Source organism: Crassostrea angulata, chromosome 2, assembly GCF_025612915.1.
Source record: "Crassostrea angulata isolate pt1a10 chromosome 2, ASM2561291v2, whole genome shotgun sequence".
Taxonomy (NCBI): Eukaryota; Metazoa; Mollusca; class Bivalvia; order Ostreida; family Ostreidae; genus Magallana; species Magallana angulata.
Genome location: NC_069112.1, coordinates 41,845,908 through 41,854,398, shown reverse-complemented (window position 1 = coordinate 41,854,398; position 8,491 = coordinate 41,845,908). Strand labels below are relative to the sequence as shown.

At 31.9% G+C, this 8,491-nt stretch overlaps 1 long non-coding RNA gene across 1 annotated transcript; it reads right to left on the bottom strand.

The window, feature by feature from the left end:
- Positions 1-3,623: 3,623 nt before the first annotated feature.
- Positions 3,624-8,399, bottom strand: LOC128172528 (uncharacterized). Its single transcript, XR_008242295.1, has 3 exons — positions 8,154-8,399; positions 7,966-8,051; positions 3,624-4,368 (listed from the first exon to the last, which is right to left on the bottom strand). It is a non-coding gene; the product is annotated as an uncharacterized LOC128172528 (long non-coding RNA).
- Between the last annotated feature and the right edge of the window lie 92 nt (positions 8,400-8,491).

Here is an 8,491-nt window from a genome sequence, read left to right as displayed (position 1 = left end):
AGGGAAGTAAAAAAAATAAAGAAAGGAAAATATTTATTTTCATAACAATGCAAACAAAAATCTAGAACAAACGGAAATGAGTTGATTTAATTATATTTTTTTAATATCTGAAAGGATGATCAATTTATTTACATTCTCCTTTTATTTATTTTTTTAGAGTATTTGCATTTTACTTTCATTTTATCATAGAAATCCTATCACTAAATATATAGACACAAGTTTTTCATAACGTGGAGAGAAAAAAAGAAAGAAAGAGAGAGATTCATATTTCTTCGTTCTTTTATGTATTTTAAATACCTTGTCATTAAGAGGTACAACCTGTTTATCAGTTCAATGTTTTCTTGTTTCTTATTATATGTACATATTAACGGTAACTTTATCGCCTTTTAACTCGTGTCTTTGTTAAAATATGTTCTTTTGTGGCAAAAAATCCCCACACAATGTATTAAGGTCTGCGTTACATATAATGTACCCCTTTTCTGTTTATTTATCATTGCATTCTGTGGTTAATTAAGAAAGAATTGCACAGTTAAACACAAATTAGATAAGAATATATTAGCAGAAATATAAGCATTTATCAAGAACTTGACATATTATGAGGCATTTGGCAAACGTGTTTTGACAGTCAAATCAGATTTGTAGTATGCATCAATAATCACACTTACAATTAGCTTAGTGTAACCATGTTAATAGCGTATGCAATGACAAAAACATAAACATTTTAGAATTCAAGAAATCTAAAGCTAATTACCTTCATAGATAACATACTTGAACGTTAGTGATTGTTGTACTTTATTAACTGATTACAACATACTAATTCAGAACTTCACTTTTTTTTTTATCTAGAATGCTTCGCTCCTCAGTTAATAATGCATAAATAGATTTGACTTTAATGATATTTTCCAAACTTTTTTTTCTTTTTATACCTGAACCTGAACTTTATTTATTTTACAAAGATTAATAAACAAGTTTTTCTACTTATTTTGATATCTTTTGTTTGCAATAATGTTAGCGCAATTGGTCGTTTCATCAAAACAAGTCTTCTTGGATAAGTGATATTTTAAGGTTTTTGTAATGAACTTTCTCCATTTAAAGACAACAGAGGTATAACCTCCGATTCATTATGTATTGCGGGTTGTTAGATTTAACACTTGAATAATTTCACCAATCGAGAAATTGTTTATTCACCTTTTTTTAATTAATCACCACATTTCCAACAATTTTTTGTCATATCTTTAATACGAAATTTTTTTAAACCATTTTATCAATATACCACTACCTTGGAAAAGTTTATCTAGCAATCTCCGGTCTCAACAGTGTTGCCTTATGGTTTGTAGCTTCAAAACATTAAACACCAATACATGTATCTGCAATTGTTTACGTAATTGGTGTGTTACATGAATAAACATGATCGTAGCCATAACAGGTCGTTCGACATATTAATCTTCATAGGAATGTGCAGAGCGCACAAGATAATAAACTCTGTACGTGTATCCACATGACTTTACTAAATACAACATTACAAGGGTTTTTTTTCATGTTTTATGTTTTTATGCTCAACGCATATTACGATTGACGTTTATATATTGGGCTATAATTTGTCACATGTCATATATTATGACTTCAATACATATTTAAGAACGTTGAGTGGATACTGTCAAGGGTTTCATTTAAGATATATATGTATATATTATTAATAGGTATTATCTAATTACCTCTTCCGTTTAATTTACAATTCTAATTAAATTAGCATACCATATTGGCAAAATACAACACTTATAAACCTGGTATAAAGTTGTTGATAGTGTTTATTATACATTTATGGTATTTAAATTCTTTAATGAATAAAAAACGAATGAAATAAAGCTAAATACAACAAACAAGAAAAAATCACAAACCAAATCAAAACAAATCGAAACAAAATCATCTAAAACGTTCATCAAATTTTATCGAATCAAACCTAGTAATGCATATTTTGTAGAAGGTTGTTATTACTTTAAAATTCAAAATCTATTTTTAAACTTAAAAATTAGTTAAACTCATTCCCTTCGCCACAGGGCTATTATTCTCTTTAAGTGAGTTTTAAAAGTATCCCACTGTGGTAACCACTATTATCTTACCATTACTAGTATCGTAATATTTTGAGAAATTTGATCTTCCTCATAATAATAAAATAGTTGATTAACACCTCTTAATTTACTGACACTATATAATGGACATATTTAATTGCTAAATTTTATTCATTTAGTAAGAGATTTACAAATTTAAAAAAGAGCCACAACAAATTATTTCATAAAAAAACACACTGATAATCAATATATAAATACCATTTTGTATAGATATGACTAGACTAACTAAGGTAAAGAAAAAAGCATGTATAAACACGTCATTGGCTTGTTATTTAAACTTTGCTACCTGTGTCAAACAAGAGGTCCATTAGCCACATCGCTCACCTGAGGAAAGATATGTATGATAAAAACAGCTTAATTTAGTCTTAATATAAACCATCTGGACAATGTAGTATTACACATGACGATCATGTGTGAATAAACCCCCCCCCCCCCCCCGAATATTCTTATGTTTATTATCACTAGTCTCTTTTCGAACAGAATGACTTTATAGTAATATTACATGTTGCGCATTGCAGTTTTCAAGATCTTAAACAATTGCTTATACATGTATAAAGTATAAAAAAAACTTATCGAACTCTGAACCCCTTGTGAGGCCAAAAAAACCTCCAGGGGCAAAAATTTAAGCAATCTAAAAGAAGCACATGGCAGATAAGTTTCAAAGAAGATTTTTTGAAAGATTTACTCAAAATATTCCTATGTTAAAATTCGACCCCCAGTGTGATTATCAAAACATTTCCTGGCTGATTAGTTTCAGAGAAGAAACTTTTCAAAGATATGCACTATATATTCCTGTGAAAACAATCCTGCATTGTGGCCCCACCCTTCCCCGGGTGTGGGGGGGGGGGGTCACGATTTTCACAATTTTAAATCTACAGTGATGAAGAAGCTTTGACAAATGTTTCACATTTCCTAGCTGATTAGTTTCCGATAAGATTTTTAAAAAATTAACTCAATATATCTTTATGTAAAATTTCGACCCCCACCCCCATTGTGGTCCCACTCTACCCTTGGGGGTCATTATTTTCGCAACTTTCAATCTACACTACCTTAGAATCTGAGAATTCTTCCACAGAAATTTCAACTTTCCTATCTGATTAGATGTTGAGAAGATTTACTCTATATATTCCTTTGAAAATTTCACCCCAGAACTTTGAATATGCAATGCCTGAGGATGATATCACATTAGTTTCATCTTTCCTTGCTGATAAGATTCTGGGAAGAAGATTTTTTAAAAAAAATACTCTATACATGTATATGTCTATGTAAAATTTCGACCCCCCCAATTCTGGCTTCACCCTACCCGGGGGTCATGGTTTTCTTAACTTTGAATCTACACTACCTGAGGATGCTTCCACACAAGTTTTTCAGCTTTTGTTTTTGCTGATTATCTGAAAAGAAGAATTTCAAAGATTTACTTTATATTTCTATGTGAAATGTTGACTTAACGACCCCCCCCCCCCCCAATTGTTGGCCCATCCTACCCTGGGGGTCATGATTTTCAAAACTGAATCTAGAGTAGCTGAAGATGCTTTCACACAAATTTCAGCTTTCCTTACAAAATGGTTGTTGAGAAAAAGGTTTTTAAATATTTCTAAATTGTTTTTTCAATAATTCCTAATATTCTTCTATTTCAAAAAAGCGTGATCCTTAATTTTCAAAACGCACAGTATCATAAAACGAAACAAAAATTACAGGGAATATGAAAACAATATTGATATTTAATCATAAAACAGTGTTATCATATAAACATTATTATTATTCATTTACCATTAATTGGAAGTACCTTTAAAGGAGATATATTTCTTTTTGGCAGATCAGTTAGTCTGATTTAAAATCATATTATAAAATTACATATTAATTTATAAAAGTACGAGTACATCTTAAGTTATATAAAACTACATCTTCTAAAGTAATATCATTGGATTTAAACAAACTGCATTCTCTTAAATTTGATTCCTTGTAGAAAAAAATAAATAGAAAATGAAATAAAAAAAGACTTTGCAAAACTCCTCTATTATGATAGGTTCAATATATCTTTAAATCTCTAATAAACAAATAAGCATCGGCTAAAACAAAGCGCTGTTTTTTATCGGAAGGATTGGCTTGAAGGGGGCACACGACACACGAGTAAATTAGACCAGTTTTAAATATAATTTATCACGAAAACATGTCATTGAGTAGTCTGGAATTTCCGCCTGATTTGGACATTTGTAAAGACAATTTGGTAGACTCATCCCTGCAAAACATAAGTACGCTAATTAAAATACAAATACTAAGATTTACATTTATTTAAAAAATATCAATACACATATATGCTTACACTACTGGCTCTAAAATCCCCTGTCCGTATGAAAATCCCCTGTCTTCCCCTGTCACCCCCTGTATTTTCACTGTCATCCCCTGTACATCCCCTGTGTGCCACTGCAAAGAGCCCCTGTATACCCTGTCATTCCATGTGCGCCCCTGTACACCCCCCCCCCCCCCCTTGTGGGCCACTGCAAGCTCCGTCACCCCCTGTATGCCCCTGTCATCCCCTATAAGCCACTGTATACCCCTGTGCATGCCCCTGACATCCCCTGTACGGCTTTTGAGTGTTGTTTTTTTTTTTCAATATCATTTTCTTAATTCAACTATTGAAATCACATGTGTTATATTTTGAGCTATAAGTCAATATTTGCACTCAACAGCACCGAATCACAAGACACACTGCTATCGTAATTTTAGAAAATCCCATGTTTTAGTTAATAATTTATTGATACTTCAAAAATCATGCTAACAACTAAAGATTTGAGATTCACCGAGTCGTAAACCTCAGGTGAGGGCGGGAATTATGTTTTATATTAGGTGTGCAAGCCCTCAGGGCATGTAGTCTTTTGGAGCTCGGGAACGTTGCTACCCCCTAATATTTGAAAAACAGACATAAAAATACAACATAAAGTGAATTATTCAGTTTTCAAAATTGTCTACATATATATGTACACTTTACTTATGAATATCTTAAGCCTATGAATCATATGATTCTTGGAAATAAACAACACACTAGAAACTAAGATCAAGCGCGGCACATGGTTTTGTATATATCTAAACATATAGGAGCTCACTAAAACCAATAAATCAGTCAGAATATAGAATTTATAACCAGCTATGTAACGATATAGTACACCTTTCTTCTTTTTTCTAACCAAGTTCTTGGTTATACATTTATTAATTTCCCATGAATAGCAAAATAAAGCTTCAACAGCTTATATAAGTTTGTCTAACAAATATTTCAGTTTGTTTGTTTAATACGTTTCTGACCGGCTTATTGGACTCTTGAATTGAATTTAAACTGATGTTTTAATCTCATAATCAATTTCAATAATTTCCAAAATCTAATTGTCATATCTCTTTTTACGATATCAAAGACAATTCAATTAATTGCCAGTGAACAGAAATCTGCCGCAAAGGTCAGAAAATGTAAATGTGTTTTCTATACAGGTACATGTAGGAGGTTGTATAGATATTGAGATATTAAAAAAAACCCTGATTAGTCATGAGAGAGAGAGAGAGAGAGAGAGAGAGAGAGAGAGAGAGAGAGAGAGCATTGACTTTGAATTAAATTTATTAATTATATAGTTTATCCGGGAATTTATTTCCTAATAAGTAAACATGCAATCCTAATTTGTATTACCTACTCTTTATCTTTTGTGACCGCGTAAATTTTACGGTGCTAAGGTATTCTTCTGAATCTGCATTGGTTGTGTGCAGTACGAACCGGGTGGGGAATGTTGGCGTAAAAGGAACAAATTATAAGGTTGAGGCGCGCTGTGGGCCGTAAGTTAAAAACGAAGGTTATGTATGCCGTATTCCCAAGGGTCCACCAATATGCAATTCCAGAGATGTCAAACCAAGTGATGAAGAATTCCGTATTTATTATCAGCTCTGAGAATTTCAAACATGAAAAGATTGAAGAGCTTGAAATTCAGAACATTATTTTGCACAGTGATATGAATTAAAACTGTATACTGCTCTTTTACATGTACATGTTTCATGTTTCAAATGAAATAAATTTTAAATAAATGCCTGATATTGTTCTGATCCGAAATCCAGACCATTGTTGAATATTAATGCATGTGTGTAAAATTAAATGGTACCCCGTTATCGGCATTTGCATACAGTCATGCATTAAATCATTCATTAACGGTATCGTTGCTCTACAGTGTATATGCATGTGGATAATTCTATACAATAATGCATATAAATAACTAAACTGGAAAATGCACACTAGCTGAAAGAAGTTAAAAGTGTCAATGGACCGGTCTAACCCCCCTTTCCGAAAAAAAAATAAACTTTCTCTCTCTTTCTCTCTCTCTCATGATTTATAAAAAAAAACAATACTGACAGCAATTGTCAGCGATTTACATTAACTTCATTAAGGCTGTTTAAATCTATGAATCATTACACTGGTCAAAACAGTCAAAATAAAGGTGATCATTTCATCATTTCGGTGTGTGGTTATCTGCACGTGCTGATCATGTTGTGTTATTATGCGCTTTATCTCAGTCAGGTTACATGGCACAGAACATTGCTGATTTCACGCACTCCTCCACTTATTTTTCTTTCTTTTTTTTCTTTCTATTTAATTTTTAAAAATTACAGAACATGGTCATTTGTTTAAATGCATGTGCATGTGATAAAATCAGCGATTATCGGTATACAAGTATATCTTGATTTGTGTCAATGTTAAGTCAAAATTATTCACGCTTGTAATAATATTGCCCTCTATGAAATGCAAAGAAAAACAAACACCGTCTAAAATATGAATGCTATATATAAGTTTTTAAAAATCCGAATTAATTAAAAGCTATTTATTTACTTAGCGAACAGTTAAAGACCGTACAGGGGATGTCAGGGGCATGCACAGGGGCAGACAGTTGCTTACAGGGGATGACAGGGGCGTATAGGGGGTGACAGGGGCTTACAGTGGCACACAGGGGTTGTGTAAAGGGGCGCACATGGGATGACAGGGTATACAGGGGCTCTGTACAGTGGCACACAGGGGATGTACAGGGGATGACAGTGAAAACACAGGGGTGACAGGGGATTTTCATACGGACAGGGGTTTTTAGAGCCAGTAGTGTTACACAATATATATATATATATATATATATATATATATATATATATATATATATATATATATATATATATATATATATATATATATATATATACATTTTTTTTTATTTCGCTGCAAAAGTTCCATAAAAAAATAAGATAAGTGTTTAAAAGGAACCATCAACACATAGCTATTTTGATCATACAAAACAGATTCATAATTATTTGTAGCGTTAACAGTCTTGTAACCATACAACCGCCGGAACAACATTTGCTGAATATAAAATGAGATCGCATGTACTATTTATTACATGCACCGTGTTTTTATTGTTTCCTTAAATGTCCCAAAATCAACGCGGTACTTTGAAATGACGTCAGTATGATTCTTTCTGCTCGGGGGATTTATTATGAACTAGTTTTCTTTGGGCGTTATTGAGGAATTATAACCTTGGACTTTCCAACTGCATTAGACCTTAGTAGAGATATATCGGTATTGTTATACCTACATGACATATATACACTTATCAAAAAGCAAACAAATACTGACACATACAATTTAAAGAAACATAAATACAAATGTATGGGTACATGTATATGCTACACAATTTATAAGAATCTCAATTGTCATTTTTCCGCCGTAAAAGTTCCATGTAATTTGTTATTCGTATTGCTCTTTTTCTATGTATATTCTATATAATGTTCTTTTTTCAAAACACTATTATTCTCGGTAACTTACTTGGTATTCTTTATGTGGTAATTACTTCTGAGCATTCCTAAAAACATCGTTCTCATGTCTTCACATTTATAGGACACCTGGTCTCCCTGTAAATAAATTGCAAAATGTGTCAGGTAAGAAAGAAGAAAGGATCACTGTTCCTAAAATTATGTTAAATTAAATTATGATTTTTGTTTATAATATATTACCGTTAATGATAAAATCGGAAGATTTCATTTCACTAAAAAAGCCATCACCACCGGGATCCAAGAATATTTCCTCCGATTCAGACGATCTTTGTTCTTATATCGGTGCATATATTTCTCTCATGTTCAGGTCACCCGGACTATTTAAGAAAATATTTCAATTTTAATTTTGAAGACAAAATGCAAAACCTTGAGAAAGGGAAATGATTCATACAAATGTGAACATGTGGCACATTACTGTTACGTAAGATCGTTCAAATACCTATTATTTTCAACAAAGTCATTTTAGAAAAAGAAAAGATAACAATAATTTGAAGTTTATTGTAAAAGTGGTAATTTAC